At 38.7% G+C, this 26,318-nt stretch overlaps 2 long non-coding RNA genes across 4 annotated transcripts; both read right to left on the reverse strand.

The window, feature by feature from the left end:
- LOC110396659 lies at positions 727-16,290 on the reverse strand. 3 transcript variants are annotated; one of them, XR_002437139.1, is made up of 5 exons: positions 16,237-16,290; positions 8,478-8,550; positions 8,230-8,316; positions 7,741-7,835; positions 727-1,751 (listed from the first exon to the last, which is right to left on the reverse strand). It is a non-coding gene; the product is annotated as an uncharacterized LOC110396659 (long non-coding RNA). The 3 variants fall into 3 exon arrangements; XR_002437137.1 differs by lacking the exon at positions 16,237-16,290 and adding an exon at positions 9,517-9,596; XR_002437138.1 differs by lacking the exons at positions 727-1,751; positions 16,237-16,290 and adding exons at positions 4,162-4,436; positions 9,517-9,596.
- On the reverse strand, positions 23,052-26,080 carry LOC110396823. Its single transcript, XR_002437287.1, has 3 exons — positions 25,987-26,080; positions 25,071-25,284; positions 23,052-24,511 (listed from the first exon to the last, which is right to left on the reverse strand). It is a non-coding gene; the product is annotated as an uncharacterized LOC110396823 (long non-coding RNA).

Consider the following 26,318-nt stretch of genomic DNA (forward strand, 5'->3'; position numbering starts at 1 on the left):
AATGCATCAGCCCCACAGGGCTGGGGGGACAGCAACCACTATGAGGCTGCAGGAGACTGAGACCTGTGGTGTCCTGAGATCACTGCAGACTGAAGGGTCGCTCCCAAGCATTTTGGCTCAATGTTGGGGAAGAGCATTTGGGAACTGCACAAAACTTACCCTGGTCAGACAGAGAGGGGAACAATATGAGGCCATTAGTGCTGTCTGCGTTTGTCCAAGTGCTGAGTGTGTCTGCGTTAACTAGTGTGGCTGACCATGACTATATAGGTGCTGTAGGGTCATCCATGCCTATGCACATGTGCTAAGCATGAACATGTGCTCAGCCTTGTTACTGGCTAGACCTGGGGCCTGGTGCTGTGCCAGCCTTGCCTCTACCACACTGTGGGTACAGCAACACCTGCAAGGGCAAATTCCAAGCCAATACTGAAGGACGCTCTAAGCTTTTTTTGTGGAAAAATCCCCAAGTGAATTTTGGCCAGGCAGAAAGTGAATACACCATCAGCTGCCTTTTCTTAATTCATAATACTGTTTCTAATCTGCAGCCCTATTCTCATACACTCTGATTACTGATTGAAGAGATGAGAAAATTAAAATTTGATGAAAACCAGAACATCAGTGTCCCAAAAATGGAAAGGAACCCTCTCACCAAGACAGTCTGCAGCAGTGCACAACTGCTTTATTTTTGTTTTCATATATATATATATATCCATACACACACTTCCTACATAAGCTCATATGTATACACACATCTGTAAAACAAAGGTAAATAAGAAAGCAGAGGCAATGCCATTAAGCTGGTAACTGATGGTATGTCCTCAGTGAAGACAGATTTTAAAAGTGAGTTTTCAGCTTTCAGATCAAGGGCAGGTCATTACAAAAAAGCAAGACCACTACTGAGAGCAAAACAAAGAAAATTAACATAAACCATATTCTATTTTGAGTTGCTTCATGCAGTTTTATTTTTCAGTCTGAAATAGTTCCATTGTGTCAGGCTAGATCACCTCCCAGCATGATGTGACCTTCCTTCAGGCTGGCCACTCAAGTGAAGTCAGGAAGTTTCTAAGGCACTTCATTTGAACTGTAGCAGTTTGAGGCTATTTTAGACCCATATGAGCAACTCTCTTCAGTTTGAATTGCATAATAAATTCTCATCAGATTTTATTCTTGAGCTCTCTGGTCAAAGTTGCATATGGAAATGTCAGGACAATCATGACACCATAGAATCATATATACTTCTCCATGCATCATAGCAAATAGGTGAGATTGAGACAAGCTAATGTAAAGGGCTAGTATGCAAACTTACATGTATAATTTCAATGGATTAAAGTCCTTGTTTGGTTTTCCTCTTCCCGCTACATCTAGTTTGTTCACCTTTGTTTATCTATTCAAATTTTATCTACATCAAAGTGGTTAAGCAGCACCTACCATCTAACAAGGTTTGACTCGGCTACTGGAGTTAAGATTGAATCTCGGCTGGGATTTCAGTAGGCACATAATGGAGATTCTGATCTCCTTACAGTTAGGACCAACTACCATCAGCAGAAATCATGGGTACCCACTGTGTGTCAAATAAAACATGTAGCAAGAGGTACGTGGGCAGGTATGTCCAGCTGCATGCCTCCTCACCCATGCTCTGAGCCAGCCCAGTTCGAGCTATTCAGCTGTGTTGTATGTCCTGGCCACCCCCAATCGCAGCACCCTGATCATGGGGGCTGGCACCATCTCAGAGTGCTGGCAGGATGGACGCTCACCTGTCGAAGCAAATGCACATGCCTCAGAAACATCACCTCATCTTGGATAAAGGCTGAGCATAAAACTGGCATGAAAGCATAAAGCTGGCACAAAACATAATGTAAGCATCAGATAATTAAGCAATCAAGTTGGCATAGTTAAATCCAACTGAGCTTCAGTTTCATGGATTAAATTTTAAAAAGTGTAGGGACACAGTCTGGGACAAAGGAAGGGCCAAAGGTTTCACTACATGTTGGCAGAGGCACTAAGACAACTTAGAAATCTAAGACCATTCTGAAGTCAGCAAATATTTTGCCACTGACTTCAGTGGGGCCAGTGTTTTACATCTTGCATGCTGAACACTACTAGGAATGAAAAGAAGAACAGGAAATCACTTCATGCTTTAGTGAGGAAGAATACCTTCCCCTCTACAGACTGGAAGAGTCAGAAAAGAGGAGATAATTTCTTCTTTGAAGCTTCATTGCCAGTGGGATATTAATATACAGAAATTCTTTCAATCCTTTCCACATATGCATTTGCTCAGCTACAAGTGGAGTTTATCTTAGATATTTAATGTCTGTAATTTGTGAGCGGGGCTTAAAAACTGAAACTGAACAATCCATACACTCCTTTATGTCTCTGCAGGTTTTATTCCTGGCAAACTATCCAGGAGAACAAACATAGATTTGAAACAATAGTAATACCTTTGAACAGACTAACCCCCAAATGCTCCAAGTGTTCTTCAAGGCAGCCTTGTTTTCCTTAACCAGAAGGAATTCAAATAAGCTGAGCACTATTTAAAAACAAACAAATGTCTAAACTAGAGCACAGAGAAGAAATGAGGCATGTCATTTCCATTAAGCTATGTTCAGCATACACAAGAGAGAACTCACTGCATTTTTAAAAGACTTGCTCCCAAATGTCTTTACTTGTATATGCTGCACACGCTTACCTATATTTGCATTTGTTTTCTCTTTTGTCCTTATATGAAATACTCCGATTTATTTCAGCTCCATCTTTTACACAAGAGCAGATATGAACAGGAGGCACCTGTAACCCCTTATACTCCTTTCAGTATCGTGCACATCTGCTAGGAAATGCAAGCAGAACCTAATGCTACTGGTCAATCTTTGCTTTCCTACAGCTTGGCCCATCCTTTGGTTATGGAGTCATTCCTGTTAAATCTCACGTTCATCTCCATGAAGGTGCAGGCCTGAACATCTTTCTCTCCAGGAGCCATAAGTTTACTTTTCTTGCAGTCTTCTTCCAAGACAAAACTGAGTATTTCTTTCATAAATTGTCCCTATTGCTCTTTGATAATCTGTGGCCAAAAACACCGTCAGACATCGAGATGGTGATTCCCTAAAAGATGTTAGGACCTCAGCTGTCAGTTCATTCACGGAACTTCATACTACACTTGGGCAATGCTTGCTTTGACAATTCTATTTTTCCATTAGTAACAAAAGGATAATTGATTTCACACTGAGAACTATGGATAAAGGTGCTAAATGCGATTACTGTTGAAGTAATACTGAAGAGCAGAGCTACAACTACTTCTTACTTTTTCTTCACTGAATAATTTGAATTCCCTCTTTCACAGTAAGCCTCCTCCAGAGAGTATTCAGAGCTTCACTGTGACAGTGAAAGGAGTTTGTCCAAAAAAGCTGGACATCACCACAGCTCACAGTATTTAGTCTTCATCATGAAATGCAAGCAGTCATTGATCATGTTTCTCCACGATAACAGAAAAAGATTTTCTTTCCCTACTCACCTCCAAGAATCAGTTAATGTTATTATTCTTGACAATACCATTAGACAAGCTTCCCTGCTACCCAGACACTGCTCAGCCATCTTTCCTTTATTTTACTAGTTATGAGACTTAGTTCATTAAGTGCCAGATTATTCTGAGACTTTGTACTGCTTCAGTTCTTGAATTTTGGGGAAAACTGTGAAAAATGTATGCATATTCATGCAGACACACATAATCACCAAAACTGAGATTCAGGCTGGTAATGAGGCATGTATTATCAGACATGTACTAAACAGCCTAAAGATGGAACTCCAACAAGACCGACAGGTGAAGACTTGAGGTCCTCAAAATAAAACATTACAGAAAACTGCTTGCAGTTAATTCATAGAATGACATCAGGCAGAAGTCAGTTGTCCCGGTTTCATCTGAGACAGTGTTAATATCACACCAATGACAGATGGTGACCATGTCATGGACTAAACTAACTTCATGGATAATTTAGGGGGCTGGGCCATAAAAAGACTGTTGTGAATAAACCCAAGAGGCAGTTAAGCACTGTACAGCCATTTGCTCACTCCCGCCCCACAGCAGGGTGAGGAAGAGCACTGGAAACAAAATAGAATTTGTGGGTTGAGGAAAAAAAAAAAGTATTTATTACAACAGAAAAGGAAAAGCACCCAGTGCCAGCCCCAAGTGTGGGAGCAACAACCAAAACATCAGTGTGCTTTTAACACACCGCTGAAACCAGGACAACAATCAAGAGAAGGACAAACACAACAGATAATCCTTGGTGTACCTATCAGGCACACAAAAGCTTCAGCTGGTTGTCTGCATCTGCCAGATAAACAGCGCCCATTTCCTAAAGACTGTGCCCTATGGACTGGCTGAAGAAGGGTAATGTTGCATACATGACTGTAGAACAAAAGGGAATGGTGCAGCAGGTATAGCAAAGACCCTGCAGAGAAAGGAGAGTTAGATACAGTACACAGCCTGCTCCCATGGATGTTAGTTCAGATATTACAGAGGACAGAGGACATGCACAGTCTCTATGCATATTTATAGCTTTGACACTTTACTTTCCTTTCTGATTTTGCAAAGCAAGCAAAGCTGCAGGAATAAATGACAATATTAACAGATTACATTCAGGTATGACTATTGCTAAGTAATTTTCACCAATAAAATCTTTTTGTTGAAGACACAAAAATCAAAGAAGCTGGACAGCAGGTTCTTTTCCTAAGAAAACCATTAAAAAGGAAAGTAAGTCACCTGAAACTTAAAACAAACTCTGCCTTTACCAGCTGTCATTGACTACTCACCACTTCCCTCCAAATGTACTGTGAGCTGCCTGTTTGGAGAGGAATTGTGCTTTTTTCCCCCCACAATTTAGGATGATGCATACTGCTTCCCAGTGAGGAATAAGAATCATTTCAGCTCATAGTAGATCTTTTTGACTTTACATGTGCCCTTCTCTGGAGATGGATTACTATCAGGGTTTTCAGCTGTAATTCACAGAATGACTAGGTGACTAGCTCAGAATTGTTTCACTATTTACATATATTCACAAGCAATTGGCAGAAAAAAAGATCTTAGAAATGTATCTATGAGGTAAATCTAGTGTGTTCCTCCTTAGATTTCAAACCAAGACGTCCAGTACCCAGTGACAGGATAAACAGGACTTACTGCTATTTGCTTCTCGTTTAAAGTGTGGCTATGGGCATATAGATGTACTTACAATTTCTGCATAGCCCAAACATCTTCTGCTCTAAAAGAAACAGTAGAATTGCATTTTCTTTTCTTCAAAAGAGAAAATGAAGCATGGCCCAGGGCAAAGGACACTGGCTGGCACTAAAAAGAGTCTCTTCCCATATCCACTACTAATTGACCCTCAGTAAACTGACAACTCAATTAGTCACTCTTCTTCTCCTGCTGCTATCCTTTAGCTTGTTTTACAGAGCCTAAAATGTGCACTGCCTCTACATCCAAAACTGCGCCCTTTCAGATGAAAACCAAAAGGATTAAATACCACCATGAGACAAAAACCTGGCACCTGCACCCTTGTCTTTGACTTATAATGGTGTCAGTGACATCCTGTGGGCTTCCTTCTGCTGAGAAAAGGTCAGATCTAGAGCACTCAACATCACTTGTAAAGCGTTATTTTTAGAAGTGATTTCTCTCTGCATGCTTGAAAACACAAGGATAAAGGATTAAGTGTTTTACTGTCATTTTCACAGATTAGTTGCATTATCCTGGACAAATCATTTCACCATTTTGTACTTCAGTACCTGTATGCAGGAGAAAGTGCTGTAGCTTGAAAATTATGTGAATTTTGCTTCATCCTCATTTGCTGAACCTGTCCTTAAATCACAGGGTCTATTCCTCTCAAAGGCACAGTCTAAATACACTGAGAGTACATACTAGCCACAATACTTACAAATTACAAAAACAGAGATAACTAACATGACCCCTTGGGGCAGGGGGAAACAAACCACTGGAGCACAGATAGTGCAGGGTTTGCTGCTCCTCTCCTTTGTAAATACAGCAAATTGTGCTCTGTACCGAGCTTCATGTTTCCTCCCTGCTTCTAGGGCAAGAGTCAGAATTTTTCTCAGTGTGATGTCAGGTTTCCAGCAGCAGTGCTACCCAAACTGCCAGCCTCAAGGACAAGGAGTTAAACAAGAACATAAATGTCACTCTACAGGGAGCCTGTGTGTGTTCCAAGCTAGAATTTAAACTGAAAGGCTGTAGGAAGCAGACCTCCATCAAGGCCAAAGATTAAAATATAATCACTTCCATACGTGCTCTGTGTATAATATTGCAGTAGTAGCCTGGCATGAAGTTACTGCTCAAATGAGATTTCTCAATTAACGAAATAGCTTTTCCTGGCAAGCTCAGCATTACTGTAATCTTTCAGTAGCATCTTCCTTAGCATGTGTAAAATCATACATTATCAAAGTAAATTCTTCATTTGTTAATTCCCTAGTGTTGCAAGTAATGCATCTTTTCACCAAGTACTGCATGACAGAGACCAGGCAGTGGAAATACATGGTTTCAAAACTGCACAGCACTAACAGTTTATACACAAGACTAAGTTTTCACCCAAACCCTTCAAAAACACAAACATTCATTGGGCAATCAGCAATGGCATGAAGTTCCACAAAAGAAGATGCCCCAGGTTCTACACCTGGCATGGAGCAACGCTGGACACAGGCACAGACTGGGGGACATATGGCTGGGGAGCAGCTCAGCAGGGAGGGACCTGGAGGTGCAGGTGGCTGCAGCCCAGCAGGAGCCAGCAGTGTGCCTGGCAGCCAAGGAACAAACCACATGTTGGGGTGCATTAAACAGGCAGTGTCCAGAAGGCACTGGGTCAGTGTCCTCAATAACATTCTTTAACGTCTGGTTAACCATGAAGCTGTTAAGCAGTTGGACACTAGTTTCAACAGCTGCTGTAAAGGGCACCCTTACAGACTAACTCCCATTATCTGGTAAGGATTCACATCACTTTTTCACGAAAAGGCTATCTTTGCCCTCTCTTTTTTTTTTTTCCTCCATTTTCTTGCTCACTTCCTCCTAATGAAGACTTCTCTGTGCTTCATGTCAGTCCACATGGATTTTCTCAGCTCCACTGAGACATCTCTTTCTTTTAGCTCCTCTAATTCCTCCCTGTTACTCTTTTTGGAAATTTCTTCTCCTCGTGAATATTTCAACATAAATTTTTTGTCTGAGTTGCTTTTTGTGCATCACTCTCATAACACAAGGAGAGAGTGAAAGCCAGAGAGGCAGTCACATAATTTTATTTTCGTAATATTTTCCATTTTACTAGGAAAATCCCCAGAAAACAGAAAACAATCAGATTTTATCAATGTGTCATTTAAGACTGGAAGCAATACATCACAAAATAATGCAGGATGGAAATGCGTAAGTGGGTCCTCATAGACTCCTAGGGCAAAGTTGACTAAGCTTCAGCAAATTAAATAGAAAACACTGAAGTTGTTTTGCTGCTGGTCTCTGTGGAGAAGAGCTAAACTCCTGTGCAAATTTGCTTGCTTGATATGGAAATTACTGTATACAATACAAGCTGCATCATCCTGCTTATGCAGGTGTTACATTTTATAGACAGGGGACTCTCCTTCCTCATTTCATTGGCCATTTTCACATCCAGCTCAGCATCTGTCTTTGTGCCTTCCAGCCTGACATAACTGTAATGTTTCCACTTAATTCACAAAATCTAGCAGCTGCAATTCAGAAACCACACTCACCTTAACGAAGTAGCTGAACTAAGTAGAACTGTGAGCAGGTGTTCATTTCAATCTTATCATCACCCTCAGCACACACATCTTCTCATTTTCTTTCTCTAGATGAGAGAGGGGATAGTGAAGAAAGGCAAAAAACAAATCTCTGTATCATTACTTCTTTTTTGTTGTTGTTACCATGATAAATCTTCCTGAAGATTAAGAATTCTATCGATGGATTTGGAAGTAGCTGCTGCTGATCTGCTCTTGCAAAAAGGATGCGTCTTTCAAGAATGAATAAAAATGCAATGGTGGAAGGAGGGAAAGGAATGGTTCTGTACGTCTGAATTTTAGAATTTAATAAAACGTGATTATGTATTTTCAAAACTGTATTTGACCTGATTCTACTCTGAAATCCCCTCAGTCAAAACACCCACTGGCATTCATATATGGTTGCAATGTCACCACACTGTCTGCAAGGACAAAAGATCAGGGGTAATCCACTACTGAGCTCACCTCATCTGATCCAAGGAGAATCCTGAGGAACAGAAGCATCAGCAATCTAGTTAGGCCTGAACAACAGAGCCTCCTGTTGTGTGCCTGCTGGAGGGAAGAGTGAGGTGTAGGTAAGGATGGGCAGGAAAAAAGCAAGTCCTACCCCTAAGGTACATAGAGACACAGAAGGAACAACCACTCTGCTGGAGACCAAGACACAAGAATCTCACAATAAGCTATTCAACATAAAGGGAAAGGATCTTCCTTACCATGCATTTTTAAGTCTGTTACATTACGCAGGTTGTCCAGATGACTTGTCAGCAACACTTCGCCTTACCTCCTCTGCAATTAGAAATCCCAAGGGCTGTTAAGTTTGACAGATCACAGATATTTCAAAGGAATTAGTACAGTTTATTTCAGGAAGGTCACTGTCTGTTTTCGTATTGAGAGAACTCTCAACAGAAGTCTCCATTTTTGAAGGATTCGTAATAAACAGCTACAAGATTTATTAAATTCACATCACTGACAGAGGCAAAGCAACTTCCTCAGTTATACATTGCATAAGCAGAAAGCACTTAATTAATAGGACTTGCATTTTAAGCAGGGATGTTCAGCTTCACTAATTCTCTGTGCCCACTCTGGTGTTGTTATTGTGCCTGCTTAAGCATCAACTCTGTTCCACCTTTTCCCAGATCCCAAAAATTAAAGCTGTCACTGAGAACATACGCAATCCAGTGATGAGAGGATCTTGTCAGGCCCTCTAAGTGAACTAAAGCCAAATAACAGGTTTTCTGGACTCCGGTGAACTCTGGCCTGCCTATTAAGACAACTTCATTGCGTCTGAGTATTTTTTTTTCAAGGAGAGGAATGAGGATAAGCTTACAGCATGCAAATCTGAAACTCTTTCTAGAAAGGTGTAGCTGGTCCTAGTCCTGATTCAGTGAGAGTAGGACTTGAACAGGCAAGGTAGTGAATCGCAGCTACTGAACTCAAAATCTAGGTACCTAAGAGCTAGAAAGGGCAAGTCCTAGGCAGACTCAACTTTAGAGTTTCCTACTGGATAATTTAAGTGATACCCAGATATTCTCCAACTCCACATATTTAGGGTGTTTTAGTATTTTATTTTTAGCTGTCCAATTTTGTAGGCATCAAGCATGAATCCCAGCTATAGATTCTACTAGATGACAATATGAATAGGGTAGGAGAAGGTTAGCACTCTACAATAGACATTTATATGATTCATCATTTTGGAAAACTTAAAAAGCCAAAAACAACTTGAAAAAAATTTTAAGATACTAAGAAGGTTACCTTTGGATGAGATTTGGATATGAATGTTATGATGATGTCAACAACCACCACTTTTAATTTCTTTATCAGGCTGACTTCCTTGCAGTATATTAATAAAAAAAAAAGAAGAAAAATTATGCCATGATTCAGAAAACATAAAAAAAAAATTGTTAGCTTGGCCTTACGCAAATTGCTTCATTTTCCATCTTCAAAAAATGTGTCTGAGAAAGAATTATTTGGTGTTAATAAAGATCTCAGGACAAAATAAAGTATATTCAAAACAATCTCAGAAAAAAACCCCACACTTTTAGTGGAAGTGCTTAACCTCAGTGACAGAAAGACTATGCATGCTCAAAAGGGCTGCATATCAAATTATTTTTTATTACGCTTTATCTAAAATTGGATCAAGTTTTAAAGAGCTGATGAGATTTTAAAGCAATTGAACTACAAATCTCTGAACTGTAAGGAAAACTTTTAAGATATTTCCCCTGCAGAGCAAACTGAAACGTCTGCCTTCCATTCATAAGGATGTCAAATATATACCACATTCAATTCTTAACACTAAGCTGGAAACATTAGAATTATAAAGACATCAAGCCGTCTATAATTAGTATAATTATCAATTTATATTCTATATTCTATAATCAATTTATCAGCAATTTCAACTCAGAAACTTTAGTGCCTTGGTTGTTTTTGTTTATTGAAATATCCACTCTGAAATAACAAGCTGACTGGCTTTCTACCACCATTTGCATAGTCATTCCCAGTCAATCCCAAATCAGTGACATAATATGTAACATTGTTTAGGTATCCATCATCTCAAAGTATTACTGTTTTGATATACTTTTGAGAAGACAGATGGCTCACTGTCAAACCCACATCTTCAGAACAAGACAGTCCATACACCACTGCGCACAGTGGTGTTAAGAGATTTATAATTTTCACTTGAAATAAAAATGCATATTTTTCTTTCTTTCCCTCCATCCAACCATGAACACTCCAGTACATAGTTTTGTACAGGCGCTTTACTACAAGTGAGTATAGAACCTCCATCTCCAAAGAATGGTACAGAACAGAATGAAAAACTCAAGATATATTAAAAAAATTCTATTCTCAACTGAAAATGAAGTTCTCCATCTTGAGTGTTCTTTCAACTGGTCTGGAATCAATCATGATTACAGCATATGGTTCAATGATTCCCTCTTTACTACAAGTACATTTAGGATAATTCCATTATCATCAATCACTTGTCTCCAGTTTCAGTTTGGTGATATCACCCACACCTTCCAAAAAAAATTAATATTTCCAATTTTGGAAAAAAAATGTTTACAGCTATAAAAGCACCTTGCTTCTCTAGAAATTGATGTGTAGGGGTTTGAGTGCAGCACTAACATCAGCCTGGAATTTGATTAATAATACAAAAAAGGCATCTTTCTTCACCACACAGCAGTGTATCCCATAAATTAACCAAGGCTGCATTATCATATTCATTATAGCCTGAAAAAATTATTATATTGAGACACTAGTAGCAGAGATGAAAATCACAACTTCAGAAATTTCATTCTAGCAGAGGTGGAAGAACTATTTGCTGCCATTGGCTCATGTTGCTGTTCAGTTCCTTAAATTCATGCAGAGAGAATACACCTTTCTGGCTTTGACACTGAACAGAAAATTATGCCGAAGGATTTGGTGTAATTTAGATTTGACATAATTCAGATTTTTACACCAAAGTCTGCAGAGTTTTGGGATAGTAAAGTCTTTGCCCACTACTCAAATGCAGTGCAGATAGGGAATGATGAGAAAATTTCACAAACTTGCCTCCTCTATCCTCATCTAAACCAACACATTAGTTATTTCTTCTAAACTTTTAAATAGTTTGACAAATAAATTAAACATGCAGTTAAACTCCTCCTAAGAAAACTTAATTTCAACAAGTTCTACAAATACTTATTTTTCTCAGTGTCTGCTGTTTGTCTCAGCACTCAGGAGAGCTATGCAGTGCTATCACGAAAGAATAAATCTCCTTTTCCTCAGTTTATTGCCAGTAGCTAGTCCATTATATTTGATATCAGTTATCCTACGTAAAAGTCTCTATAGTGAGCTATTACTGCAGGAATAAGAGGGGTTGAAAATTAATGTATTCTTCAATTAAAAAAAAAATGCAAACAACAAATATAGAAAAACACAAGCAGAAGTGCCTAAACCAGGGAAGAAGAACACTATTACAAGAGCAGCAACATTTGAAATCAGCCCATCAGAATTTAGATCATAAGCCTAAAGAACACAAAGCAATGTTTCACCAGCAAATTAGTCTACAAGTTCACCTTACAAAATGTAAGATTGTCGTCCAGATGATAGTCAGATGCTGCTATATTTATGACAGAAATATTCTGCTAATTTGTTACCTGTAACATGTATGGAGGTTGTAGATCATGCAGATGGAAGAACTTCTCAGGGTACCCTTGAGACAACAAATACTTTTGTGAAAAGCATCTGTACATAGTTACCAGATGCACTAAAATGAAAATAAGAGACTGCATTTAATAACTGCCTAAGTCTATAGAATGATCTTCAAACAGTGGGTCAACTTATTTGGGCTGAAAAGGGGTAAAGTAACATGGGCAACAATATCAGCCCTAGTTTCCCCTTCCATCCTAGCTCCTATTCCACCCTCAAGCTTCACAGCCCAAGGAAATCCAGCTAGCTCAAAGCTAGAAACTACTACCAAATCACTGTTTTCTTGCTCTCCTATAAATATAATCTGCATGCAGCTTCCTAAAGTGCCTGAAACTGCAAAGTATGGCCCAGAGATCTTTGCATAATAAAGGCACAGGGGAAAAGAGCGATAAAATTGGATTTTTTTTTTTTTATGAAAAAAAATAATTAAAGAGAAGGATGAGAAGTCAGTTGTAGAAAAGAATGAGACTGATAGGGAAGGAATTAGTTACAGGAAGTTTAGTGGCAAAGGTTGTATAAAGGCTTCTTTATTGATGTCTGAAGTAAAACTGGCAAGTGAAAGGAATAGCAAATTACAACTGTCTAATTAATTAAGATTACTGGATCTCTTTAATCACAATTGGGTAATTTAAGTTTAGTTTAGTATCCAAATTAAAATATTGATAAGGAGGAGATAGATCTTGATGGTCTTGCCTCATTCACTCTTGAAACAGAATGACAATAGGGACTGATATTAACCTTCCCTCACAGATTAGAATTTGTATGATTGAAATAATCTAACTGCCCCAAAATAGTACTTTGTTTTAATTTCTTAACTTAAAGAAGGAATTTCAAAATTGAAGATGTGTGTGTGTATGTGTTATTTATAAGAAAAAAAAGCAAAACATTTTCAAGTTTGAGATACTTCAGGGTCTTTAACAAAATTAACATGCATAAGTGCTTTTACTTTCTAAGAAAAATCCTTCTGGTCAGCTACTCTTCCTCAGCTACCCTTGGACTGTAAACAATTTCGGTCTTCATGTTTTATTCAAAGGCTATTATACAGCTCCACATCTAAAAGCTTACAAAAAAGTGTTCGTATCTCAGACATTTGGTTGTCAGAAGCACAACCCTCCATGGGGAATCACCAATTAGAGGGTGGTACCCACACAAGATGCTAATAAGCCCATTAACGTTTCATATTTTAATGAGTGATCTGTAGAGAAGTAGAAAACTGCTAACAAAATCTGTGAAGCATAGAGTGGTGAAACAGTAAATAATTATAATGAGAGGTCGGTCACACTTTGCCATCTGAATCTCCTGGAGAGCATTATGCAGTTCTCTGCAGGTCAGGCGGGAGCCCCAGCCTACACCCTCAGCCTCTCATTAGGCTCTGTAATTCCTGCGTGGCACATGATAATACAACTGAAGTGACGCAGCATGCACTCACCCAGATCCAGGAGTAGGCTGTGAAGGGCTGGATGTCCTCACAGCTCCATCTTGTTAAAAGGGGGTTTAGCACTTGCAAACTTGAATAAATATTTTTGAAAAATGTACCACAGCCTTACAGACAAAGGGAATCCCACAAAGCTCTGGATCACACAGCACAACACTATGGCTAGAGGGGCAATGAATTTTGGGTTGTGTGAACAGAAACATAAGATCCCACATAGGAGCAGGGATGCAGTTTAACCTCAGCGTGTAGTAGCAGTAAAGTGAAATAAAAAGCATCTCAGCAAGCTTTCTTGAATGCTAAAGAAACATGAAGTTGTTACAAAATAGAGCCTCATGCAGGGATGTAAGCAGTGAAGAAGAGAGAGAAGTTCAAACTTTCCCTCCTCTAAAAGCAGAATCACTTCCAAGAAAGAAGTGAGCACAGGGGATAGCACCAGCTCACAAAATTGAGGGAGGTGTGGCAGGGAAATGCTAGGTGCAAAAGGCATTACCTTGCAAGTAAACTAAGAGCCAAAAAGTGGATCATTTAAAACAGATGCAAGGAATGTTATTTCAGCAGTGTTAGTGATTGCCTATGGGTGGGAACTTCACCAGGAAAGTGGTGGATGCTGCTTGTCTGTAGCTGCACATGGGTTGGGTGCTTCTCTGATCAACGTGTTTTAGTCCAGGCACATCCAACCCATGGGCTGCATATGGCCCAGCCCAGTTTGCACTGCAGCCCACCTCCTTCCACCAGGCCATCATGGCGGTGGCTCTGCACCTTCAAGTGGCCAGGCCTGAGAGCACACCCATACAGCGGTGTCCTATTTACCCTATGTGGGCTGAAACCAAGACATGGGGACGGTGCAGTGCAGCATCAAATCAAGTTATGGCAAATAATTTTATGTGTTTTGATACTTTGGCTAAACACAGTGCTGTGAACAGTGAAAAATACTCACCTGTGCTTTCCATACTGATAAAGGAATTTGAGAACAGATTTCAAGATTGCTCAAAAAATCATCATTTTGGGGGTTTATTTGTAACACTATTTTCAGTCAACATAAACAAATTACTGGCATATTTTCAAATGGACTGTGTAGAGTTGTAATCAGACATTCAGCTCAAAACTTTGATCATGTCTCTTTACTTTCATAAGCTTGTCTTACCAGAGAACATTCCTCACTTCACAACCCACACCTTACTGATGTCACTGCTTTTTGACAGTATGTACATTTGTGAACAGTTATTTTCAAAGATGTAGTACAGAGGTGTAAAATTTCATCAAAAGTCTCTGACAAACACCTTGAGACCTCACTAAGAATTGGAGCCATTACCATCACACCATGGATTGATAACATTAGTTTCAGAAAAACAAGGTCAAATACAGAATCATAGAATTGCTTAGATTGGAAAAGACCTTCAAGATCATCAAGTCCAACAGCAACCTAACCATAATACCCTAAAAACCCACCACTAAGTCATGTCCCTGAGCACCACATCCAACCGGTTTTTAAACACATTCAGGGATGGTGACGCAACCACCTCCCTGGGGAGCCGGTTCCAGTGCTTAACGACCCTTTCTGTAAAGAAGTTTTTCCTGATATCCAACCTAAACCTCCCCTGGTGCAACTTGAGGCCATTTCCCCTTGTCCTGTCACCAGTGAGAAGAGACCAGCCCTGCTCTCACTGCCATCACCTTTCAGGTACTTGAAGAGAGCAATAAGGTCTCCCCTCAGCCTCCCCTTCCCCAGACTAAACAGCCCCAGTTCCTTTATTCTCTCCCTGTAGCGCATACTCTCCAAGCCCTTCACCAGCCTTGTTCCCCTTCTTTGGACCTGCTCCAGCACCTCAATGTCCCTTCTGTACTGAAGCGCCCAAAACTGAACACGGTACTCGAGGTGAGGCATCACCAATGCCGAGTACAGGGGCTGGATTACTTCCCTAGTCCTGCTCACCACACCATTCCTGATACAAGCCATGATGACATTGGCCTTCTTGCCCACTAGTTTTGTGATTTTCTAGTTATTTTGTTGTAATAAAAATATTAAAGATTAAAATAAGGTGGTTTTTTTTTGCTTATATACATTAACTATATTATGTATGAGTACTGCTCCAAAAGTAATGCTTCCTGTTTTATTTTGTTGGCCCACAACATCAGAGGCAGATGTTGGTGATATGGCAACAGGGGATGAACCTTCCCATCAATATTCGGTTACATTTTGTTGCTGTGTGACAGATGGCTGCAGAGAGGCAGTCTGACAAAATGGCACCCAACATGGAAGTGCATATGAAGCAAAGGTGTGGAACTGAATTTCTGCATGAGAAAAAAATGGCCCCCATTGACATTCATCAACACTTTCTCAGTGTTCATGGAGACCAAACAGTGGATGTGAGCACAATGAGATGGTGGCGGAGCGTTTCAGCAGAGATGACAGTGGGCACTATGAGCACGGCATGCAGGCTTTTGTTTTTCAGCAGTGATAATGCACAGCTAGAGTGGTGACTTTGTTGAAGAACATTAATTTGTAGATGAAAATTTGTACTTTCAAGTAGCGTTATTGTGCTCCTTGCATCAGTTGTAGTTTCCATGGAAATAAATAGGAGGCATTACTTTTGGAGTAACCTTTGTGCATGTGACACAAGAAAATCCGTGTTCACTCAATGTGGCCCAGACAAGCCAGAAGGTCGGACAACCATGCTTTAGTCACAACTTCAGTTTGGCTAAATCTTGTGATAAGGTAGTAGGCCCACTATAGGACAGTTTAAAGGCTAGCGATACATAGAATAGTTTGCTATTACAATAGCTTTTTCTAATCTTGAATCAAATTTATGTTTTCTGTAACAAGATGAGGATGAGCAGGGAGCTTTTACCAGAGCAGCTGCCCCACAGGCAGGAAGGCCAGGGCCTACAAAGCATGCACAGCACAGGCCTCCCACAGGCCACTCCCAGAGGCAGTGGCTCTGTAAAGTATCTTCCTCCTCTGCTGCTCAGGGTGTCTGGACCCAGCAGCCCCCTTGGATGTCATGTCACATCTCCCTGAATGACTATCCTGCACAGAAACGACTCATGGGCTCCTTGCACTTTGGGAGAAAGGGTACCAGAAAAGGTAGAACAGCCACCAGGACCTCCTATAGGACTAGCTATAGGACTTTGCTACCATATGAGAACACCTGTTGATTAAATCTATGCATGACAACCTTCTAAATGTCCCTATACGATATGTATCATATATCTACATAAATACAATTATCCTTTTACTTTCTGTAACACTAGTAGTTACACTACTGTCGATAACATCTTTCTGAAATTACTCAGCTGAATCATTTTCATGTATAGCACAATATTTTCAGCTCTGGACTATGCAAACAATCCTGCCTTTAAGTTGCATATAAATGCATGCATTTTCCACATGTGAGTATTAAAATTTCACAATAACTATGTAAAAATACCGAATCTAATCTTGCAAGGTATCATCCTTCTCCTTGCTTCTCATGAATGCAATTAAAAGCAGAACATTATCATGTGCTGTTTAAGTATGTTAGGGCAACCACATTCAGAACAGAGTGCTGTAGTGCAACATACAAAGTGCATGATACAAAGCACATACAGTAATTCTTTCTCCTGTTTTTCACGTCACCTAAATTACAATTAAACACAATTCTTGTCACTGAGGGAGACTTATGACAGATTATTTGCTGATGTATCAAAAAACAAAAGAACACAACCAGATTTACAAGAAATGATGCAGTCTTTTTGCCTGCTCTTCAACATAACAAATAACTTTCCTAGGTTAAATGCAAACACGACATACAGAAATTCGTAGAAGAAATTATTGCTAAAGTTAGTGTGAGTTTCCGTGAACATATTATGTATTAAAATTTTAACAAACTGAGATTAGACAATTTTTCAGAGAGTGCACAGTAGAAATGCATCTATAAAAACATTAAAATGGCATTAATATTTCTTCTGTCTCATGGATCTTAGAAATGAGGGAGAATACATTAAGGAAAAGACTCAGTAGGCAAAGATTATCTGAATTTCACTGAGTTGAAAGGTACCAAGAGTTGTATGCTTCAAGCATAATATAATTCTATTCCCTGAAAAAGTTGCTTATAATACATTTATAGGTTAAATACGTTTTTAAGGGTTAATTAGATAAAGACTTAAGTAAGTAGGAATAGTGGGATCTATTTGTTTCAGTGTGACCCCAACAAAAACCCTTAGTAATGTTTCAACACCAAATGCAGCCCTGCTGCCCTGATCTTTCCATTATGCTAGAATGTCAGTTCCTAAAAAATGAGCTCCCACTAAAGGTCCAGAAGACTCAGTTTCTCATGTAAATAGTAAAAGGCAAGACTTCCAATACCATTTTGCCAGTTCTTAATTAAACAATTCAATTTTTTTGTTGCTGCTTCCCTCCCCACCACACCACTGCTGTATCTTGAAATGTAAGGTAACTGATTCTTTTTTTCCTTTTGATTGTACAATATTACAACCACATTTATTTCCCACTGTGAGAAAAAAATATAATAAAACTAATTTTGCCCTTGGTAATTCTGTTCTGCTTCTAAAGAAATCAAAGAGAACTCTGCCACTCAGTGAGATCTCAGTTCCTTCCGAGAAGGAAATGAAAACCACGATTTTTTCATATGTAATTCAATGATTCCAACTCAGTACTTTACCAAAAATATTAACTTTGATGCAATCCAAGTTCTCTGTTGAGATTCATTACAAAGCTTTTGCAAACTGCTCACCAATTTTCTACCCACTAACCATTCATTTGATATAGTTCCTAGGGTTGCACAAAAAGAACAGTTAGCATTGGTTGGTGTCATCTCTGGTTGAAGTTTTGCAATGATAATCTACAAACAGGAATTTGAAGCAAAAGTGCCATAGCTATATCAAATTAAGCACTATCCCTAAAGTTGAAAAGAAGTAATTTCCTACTACAAAATAAGCGTGAGAAGGAATTTATTACAGAGAAGAGAGATGCAGGAAGAGATTATGCCCTTTCATGTCCAGTGCCAGGTATAACTATAAGCATCACAGAAAAAAAGAAACATAGCATTAGTTCTGGGACAGCAGTGTGAGACAGATGCAGAGAAAAGAAGAGCATCTTGGAAATTTTAGAAAAAGAGAAGGCAGGTCTCTGCTGAAAGCAACCAGTACTTTGAGTGTGCCCTTCTTCAATTTTTTTTTTTTCTATTAAATGGAACACAGGAAAAACACATAAGACTTGTTAGCTGAAGTTCACACTTGCCCTCAAGTATTAGAAGGTATATGACAGCTTTGCAGTTGTGGAGGTTTTTATGTGTCTACTCAAGTATGTCAGTCAATATTTTTTGTCCTGTTCAGAATCCAAACCTGTTGAAATTCCATATTTGCTATTAACCTATTCTCATGTATACGTCTCTCTTTTGTTGGACACATCTTGTCCTTTACAGTTGATTCTAGTTTGGCACCAACGTAAATATTCGCTTTTCTTTTTTAAGAGGCATCAGGAGGAAAAAAGAACATTGACATATTCAAAATTCCCCAATACCATTATATCTAAAAATATACAGGAATACATTATAGATGTATGAATCATGATCCCTGTGAGACACCGTAATTATCTCACCAAAAAACATTAGTTGGAAGACTTCTGTTGAGCAGCTTTGCACAGGTAATTTGCATAGGTAAACAAAGCAGTACAAACTTTTTCTGAAACTACCAACACCAGGCAGAAATTGGGGGTAGAAAAAGGCATGAGGAGTGCCAGTCAGTAGACATTTATCTATTTAGCCTTTGCTCTCACAGCTGTAGAAGTGAGACTGAATACCACATGACACAGTGCAAAGCTAAAAGAGCACTGCTGATCCACTGACTTAAAACAATCAAAAAACCAAAAACTGACAAGTCACAGTTCAACTTACATCAAGATAGTGGACTTCCTCACTGATGGGTGTCAACTCACAGAAGGAATAGACAAGAACGGTGGAGTTATGTTGTACTACCCATCTCTTTGACTATTCATACAAGCTTGCAGGGAGCAGAAGGAAAAAAACAAAACAAAACAAAACAAAACAACAACCAACACCATTCAGCCCCAACCTTTAAACAAAATAATCTTCCACTGAATTATTCTGCCTCTCACAGATGTTACTGCCCTGTTTTTCCAAGCCAAAGTCCTCTTCCCTATTCTGCAGCTAGGTTTTCAGTTGAAGCTCTGCAGTCACAGATGCCAGCATTTCTTGTTAAGGAAATCCATGGGGCAGGTTTATCCCAGAATTTAGGATTTGGATCAATACATGGGAGGATCCATGCTCAGCCCAGTCTGAGTCAAAGTTTGGTTGCTGACGTTCTCTCAAGGAAAGGCATAAAAGTTCCAAAACTATCCAGAGCTAAAAAGCTCAAGAGACAGAAAAGCTACTCCTCACCTAGAAAAGAAGCTACCAATATAAGCAATGGTTATTCTTATAAAATAAAAAATTTGCAGAAGTTATTTGAAGGAAGATAACTGGTAAACTAACAAATATACTTGCACTCACAAATGCTGCAATCTGCCCTGATAGGGAATGCCAGAAGTTCTCACCTTAAAAGACAATTTCAGATTTGTTGCAAGCTTTGTTTTCTAAAAGAAACTTCACGGATGTACTTGGCTAATAACTTCATTACAGCACACCTGAGCAGAATAATTAACAGCCTCTCTAGTCTCCCTCAGCTAGATTAGTAATCATCAGTGAAAAAAAGTCATCTCACATCAAAGAGATAACAGACTTTTCCCTCAAGAGAATACCATTAATACCCAGCAACTGATGATGAGGCATGCATTGTGCAGAATGATGTCCTTGGAATGTGTAAATGCACATCTGCTGTGGAAAATTTTTGCTATTGTTAAACAATGCTAAATATTCAGTAAAATGCAAGCAAGATATTGTCGTGGTTTGCCTGTTTTCTTCAAACAAGCAAGAGAGAAATTTCCAGCAAATAATAACTTGTGTCCACTATGAACTAGTTGCTTCCATAGCTTAATTTCTATCTAAATAGAAAAACAGAAAAAATGACCTAGCTACTCACAATTTACATGTCTACAGAAAAAGAAAACTTGAAATAAGGCACATTTGACAACTGCCTGTAGCCTGGTTCCCAGTAATTTTTGGTTAGAGGAAAAGAAATAATACTAAATAATACCACAAAATACTATGTCATAAAATAATCTGGTACTAAGTAAGCCATGTTATACTGAGAGTTTAAATGTTTGTTTTTTTTTCCTGGAAGAGCCTTTCATGTCTACTTGATTCTAGGAGGTAAATTCTACCCCTTTGAACTGTTGCTGAATCCTGCAGTTAGGCAATCCTTGGAAGAAGCCAGTTGTTGGATAACTTCTGTCCACAGATAACCTTTAAGCAGTCAAAGTAAATTTGTTTTCTCTAAATAAGTACAAATCTAGACTTTTCGGAAGGTAACCTTGAGAACATAGGTTTGTTTGCACTACATCAGATGCATTCCATTTTTGAATCAGCAGAGACAAATTTGCATTTATTTCATACAAATCAGCTAAATGACATTCTTGCTTGCATCGTGTTTTATTTTTCAATTCTGTTCACGTCACTTTAGCTTTTTATCACCACCCCTTTTCTGAGTAGAGTAGAAGTACTAAAGAAGAGTGAAAACAGCCTCATCAGCTCCTGTGTTGACTCTACAACTACCACCTCCAGCCTCTGCAGCACGTCTGCCAGGCTCTACCATCTCCCCTGAAGGATGAAGCTCAGGCCTGACACCGCAGGTGGGTCACGCTGCACAGAGTACAGCACCATCCCGCCCACTGCTGTTTCTGCCAGGACCAGATGTTACATGGCACTGGGGTACCTGGAGAAGGTTAAGATGCTGAGCCCTCAGGAATGACTATAGAATCACAGAGCATGCAGTGAGGTCGAGGACAGGAAATACATTCTTAAGTTGGTTTATAAAAATAAGAAAATGGAGTAATTTGGGAAGAAAGAAAATTTTCTTTTAGGGAACTGTAGTATGAATCAGTGATGGTGCTAAATGACAAAGGAAGCCAGTATTTTATCGTGTTATTGCCAGAGCAATACAAAGACACACCACTGTCACAAGATATGATGTCACCACTAAAATAGCACAGTAAGTGCTGTTATAAAAACCCTGAGTAAAGGCAAAGCCATATCAGTCCCTCAGAACGGCTCCTTTGTGTAGGTTTTCATGCTTTGGGAGAGTTTTCAACATTTCAGAAAATATACTCCCAACTCATTCTTCATAATTATTCTTGACATGCTCTTGTATTAGCCAGCTTGCATTAGAAAAAAATTCCATCCCACTTTACTTATTGAAGGCTGTACTGAAATCACAATGGTCCTAAATATCTTATATCACATCAGCTTCTGTTGTTACAGGCTAATGTTGCAAACATGATTACCCAACAGTAGGACTGGACAGAAAGGGAACGTTAACAGAAAAAATAGGAACTGCATTTAGTTGCACAGCAGTTGAATAACAGCAGAGGAATGCAAGAAGTGACAGCCAGTGTACTGTGTGCATGTAGGGATTTCTCCCTTCCATTAGATTACTACCAGTTTACAGTGCAGTCAGGAGAAGACATGAGCTGAGAAATAAGGACTCTACTAATTAGCTTGGGTACTGTGATGAAACTCCAAGCCAGAAGGAATGTATTTTCTCTGCTGAGAGAATTGAGCCTCCACTTCATGTTCTAGAAGCAAGTCACCTCTCGTTAAACCTAAACATTGAGAAACATTCCCACTATTGAGAACAGACTAACTGTGTGGTGGTCTGCTTTAAATATGCAGAGCCTGTAACCAGAAAATACTCACCTTATATTCAAATGCAGAAGTCTAATAATTAGATATTGTATACACAGTGTTTTAATAGGGCACTTGTTCTTGTCACTGCCTATCTGTTAATTAAGCTTTTATTTCTCTCCTTCTGAAGCATATGAGAAATATCAAATAAGCCATTATTATCACACACTTCTAGTCATCTTTTAAATTTAACATTTTGTCATCCTACTGAAGAACCCAGCATTGCTGTTGAGCATACTTCTTAAATTGGCTTTGCCAGGATAACTGTTCTTTCAGACTACACCTGTGCTTGCTAAAGGAGATTATTAGGTTAATTGAGGCTACAGTAGTCTAACTCTGAAAGCAAGAAGCCCTTCAGTCAATGTATGTTTATCGGAAAGCAAACGTGCATGAAAGGGGACATTTTTAGGACATTCCCCTCTCAAATCAAGGGGATAAAGACTATTAAATATTATGTCTATCCCCTTTTTTGTCAAACCAATAGAGAGAATCAAATCACTGCACATACACCTCAACTTTTTCCTTTCCATGTGTTTTCATTTCAACTAATCTCCCCTGGTCCCCACTGTAACACGCTACAGGAATACAATTTTCTATTTTTAGATAGCAAGTACTGGGGAAAAACACAAATTCAGGGGGTGGAGAAAGGGAAGCAGGTTGCCACTAGTCACCAATATTTTGAGAAATACATCCATTAATTTAGAATTCAGTGGATTCTTAAACAATCCAAGAAATGCCAAGGTCTAAGTCATTGTCCCATTTTAAAAGATATTTTACAATTCATAGAAGAAAATTTTCAAGTAAACATAGTAAAAATAATCTGGATTTTTTAATACACATGTCCTAAAGATAAAATAAATGATAGCTTTAGAGAAAAATACTTAGAAGAATGATTATACAACTCTGCAACATGATCCACAAATGCACAATTATATATATAGAAAATGATGTAGAAATAATCTGAGTTCCTGAAAAGGTGCACAGTTAGAAAATCTTAAACTTTGACAAAAATACATACTTGTGCACAGTGACAGTTTTTAAACACCATACATCAAATCAGACAAGAATGTGACTGGATATAAAAATTAGCAATACAGCAAAAATGAATCAATTCTGGAGGGAATGCAGCAGGACATCTTAGTTTCAAAATTAAATTATTCAATCCCTTGCAGTTACTGCTATTCCCCATTTCCCTCCTACATACTCACATAACATGTTTGGTGGATTTAATTTTTATTAGTTTCTCAGTCTTTCATATTTCCCATTTCAACTCTTCTAAAGTATTAAAACACGAGTGCCAATTTCTCTCTTGCTGAATGGTCATAGAGCAGCCAGGCAGTGCTTAATTCAAAGTACAATAAAAGCTATCTCAGCAGTGACGTATGTCTAAAATTAAGCTCTATTACATTATATACAGAGATGATGTGATGGGTTAATGATAATGCAAAAAAGAAATTCTTGTCAGGGTAACCTGAAAGGTTGGGGTGAAGGGAGGAGGATGAAGTTCTTTTTCTCCCATTACGGTGGGCAATAGTAACAAAGGAAATAACCCAACCGACCAACAAAGAAGTAAAAATAAAATATAACAATGCCTCCCCTTTCCTTCCCACCACCAAATCTTGCTTTTAAAGATTGTACTTGAAAAGCAGATGCACTGTTTCTGCTGCATGCATTGTTACAAATATTTAAAGTTTAGAAGAGCCTTGCAAATAGCAGGGATCAAAGATACAGAAAGGGTGAAACAACATGATAGTCCGATGTAAGGCAGAGAGTTGCTGGGCTACACTGTGGGATTTAGGCAGCAAAAAGCACTTTTCAGAATGTCATGCAGTTCAAAATTCAAGGAGACAAAAGTTAAGAGATAAATGTTCCTGGCATCCATTATAATATTTTGTAGCAGCCTTGTTTAATTAAAATATAAATTACCTCATTACTAAAACTAGCAATACCTAAAGCATTTAGTAAGCCTCTCAACAGAACAAGAAGCATAAAACAGAAACCAATTACAAGAAGTTTGGAAACAGACATTGCTCTAAACAGAGGATTACATTTGTTTTATTTATATGTGCACAAATTAAGTGCTGTAAGGAAAGAAGGCAAACAAGAAAGTTGATCCTTGAAAAGCAAGCTCTTTTCTTGCTTATTCATTCTCCATCAACTACCCAAGAAGCAAAGATCACTGATCCTTTTCAGACGTAGTGGTGGAGGTGGTGCTTTGTGTAATTTCTTTTTCCATTTGTGTGTAAGTAGCATTGTTCCTATCAGAAGAGGAGATGAGTGGTCAAGTAACAGCGGCTGAAGTTGGAGGAACTTTTGTGAAGGGCTTCTAAAAAAAAAAAAAAAACCTCTCCTTCACTTGCACCTATGTGGTTCAGTACACCTGTCACTGCATTTACAGCAAGATCTTCCAAGTATTTCTCCTAGCAACCAGCTAGACTTTTGTTTCCAGCCTATCCTGCAATCACGTTCCTAACACCTAGTCTCAGGACAAAATTGCCATCTCTATGTTTAATAGCTAAGTGCCTGGCTGATCTGAGGCTAGAAACTTTAATTAAACAGCTATCACAGGAGTGATGCTCAATAACAGCACACATAAAAAGGAAGTATTCCTCATTTTCCATTTTTAATATACCAGACAGCTTAGAATTAACAGATTTCACTGCTTTCCATGTCAGCTCTGAATTGCAGAGCCGAAGAGTGATAGAATACAACTATTTGCTAAAACAAGAACCAAAATTTTCTCCAAAGGCTAACTGAAGAACATTTTGGAATTAACTTAAAAGGAATGGTATTGCCACTACCCTGTGCTCACCCCCCACTCTCCCACTGTATTTCTGCCTTCTTCATACATCTTAAGATTACCAAAATACAGGTAGTGCACCTACTTCCATAGGCTCTGAAGATCAGTGGAAGTCTTGGGAGAAAACAGTTTCTTCTGAAAACTTTGAGTTAGATTTCTTGATCAAAGAGATTTGTACATGAAAGCTCACACGAACCCCAAACCTTTTGTGAAGAACACCCGCATACACCCCTTCATCACCAGCACACTGAAACTTCAGTCTCGCACAGCAGTTCACATTTGGATTGTATCTGTATCACCTGTCAGAAAACAAGCCATAATGCCAGCTGCAGCACTTAATCCAATTGAACAAGTCTGTAAACAACAAAAATATCTTTCAGCTGATAATAGAATCCAGACTTAGTGTGCACATGAGCTATTACACTGGCTCTCTGTGACCTGTTTATAATAGAATGGCTCATTCTAGCTCATAGCAATAACAATTTTAAAAAGTATACCCAATAAATAGATCTATTCCACTGTTTAAGCATGATTCTGCCCTATGTGGTACATGACTATAAAACTGTATGCCAAACCTCTACATACATAAACAGGGAAAAAGAAGGGAAAAGACGTAAAATACATTAGGGAGGAGTATTTTTCAATCAGTTTTGGAAAAGAGAACAGCTCTTGTTATGATGAGGCAACCTGAATGCCATTCTACAAACTGCATCTTTTGAATTACATAATTCTGTGTTACACAAAAGGTGACCTTTTCAGCGTTCTTTATGGGACTTCTTGGACATTCAGACCCTTTCCCCAAAGGTTAGTCTGGCTATAATCAAGAAGGAAAAGAGATGACAAGCTATTCAGCAAGTATAAAATGACCAGATCTGTTCAGTGTCTTTATTTTTAATTTCAGCTCTATGCTGATATCCAAAAAATGAAAACTGTTCCCAAAAATATTTAATTACACACATTTGAGAGTAAGGATTTAAGTTTACAAGAAATGTGGTACTCACTCTGGCAGCAGTCTGCCAAAATCTTCAGAAGAACTCATACTAGCATGAAACCTTCATATCCAAGATGCAAGTTTTCAATTCCTATGGGGCAACTGAAAAATTCTCTGATACCTAAGGGCTAAGAACACACTTCTGTGGAATAATAAAGTAAAAGTTGAGGAGAACAGGAATTATCACATTAAGTGTTACTCCCTTTGGAAATGAGGACTAAACAATGTATTTAACTAGATATCATGTTGATAGATAAAACTAAAATACTATATTTAACATTGAAATGCACATTAATGCTAAACTTAAGATTTTAGTGTCTTAAAAAAGAGGAAATAAAAGGG

The sequence above is a fragment of the Numida meleagris genome, chromosome 3 (genome assembly GCF_002078875.1).
Source record: "Numida meleagris isolate 19003 breed g44 Domestic line chromosome 3, NumMel1.0, whole genome shotgun sequence".
Taxonomy (NCBI): domain Eukaryota; kingdom Metazoa; phylum Chordata; class Aves; order Galliformes; family Numididae; genus Numida; species Numida meleagris.